This window comes from Theobroma umbraticum, unplaced genomic scaffold, assembly GCF_002168275.2.
Source record: "Theobroma umbraticum cultivar Fairchild unplaced genomic scaffold, ASM216827v3 scaffold_12.0, whole genome shotgun sequence".
Classification (NCBI taxonomy): domain Eukaryota; kingdom Viridiplantae; phylum Streptophyta; class Magnoliopsida; order Malvales; family Malvaceae; genus Theobroma; species Theobroma umbraticum.
The window spans coordinates 1,306,385-1,307,438 of NW_018397272.1; positions in this window are offsets into that span (position 1 = coordinate 1,306,385).

Below are 1,054 nucleotides of genomic sequence, written 5' to 3' on the forward strand. Positions count from 1 at the left end.
ATAAATGCAAGCTCAATATCACTTTGTGATCTTGTGTATCATTTCAGAAAAGCATTAATTAACTTACTTAAAGTGCTTGACTCAAATTATTTGGTATTACTTTATTTCAATTTAGTATTTAAGAAATTTCCATTTTCAAAACACTTAAAGTAGATATTTTACTCTTTTTGATTAAATAAAAATTCATTGAAATAAAAATTTCCATTTTAATTCTTTCCATAATTAAAACTCCTTTTAATTTTAGAAATCTCTTTATTTTAGATAAACTTCCTAAAATTTATCTAAGACAATATTTTAATTTCTAATATTTAGAACATGGATTACTTTCCTAAATTGTTTATTGTTCAAGTTACCTAAATGGTGACTTAACAAATTTTGAAAACTTCTAATCAAACTAAATTTTAAGGAAAGGTCAATGCTATCACATAACTTTAGAACTTTCTTTTAAAGCAGGAAACTATTTCCTATGAATTTCCCAAATCAAAATGCCATCTTTAATTTTATGAATTTCTTTTAAAGTATGAAACAATTTCCTATTCTTTATAAATCACCTAAAATTAAAATATATGATGCTTAAATGCTCTTAAAACTCCATAAATCATGAGTCAAACTTATAAAAAAAGCTGTTGTGAATTTCTAGGAAGTTTGTTTAACAATTAAACACAAAATTTATGGAGAATTAAGCCACCAAAACAGATCACAGCTGTCCAAAATTTTTCGTATTGAATCTTTATTATTTTGGAACTCGAAAACATGATTTTTATGAAGCATTTTTGAGCTAAATCAAGTCTACCTGAAACATGTAATAATTTACTTTGATAAAGCTAATTTTTAACAATGAAAAACTACTCATAATGCTTGCCTAATGTTAGCAAAAATAATTGGAATATTAGTCTCCAAAACATCTAAAAAATATTCAGTTTTAACTTGACCTTGCAATCCTTTTAATCCATTAATTAATTCTTCACTTAATCATGATTTTAAACTTTTTAAAATATGTTTTAGTGGATTAGACACATGTTGTCCAGATTTGAATTAAAATAGAAAATCAAAT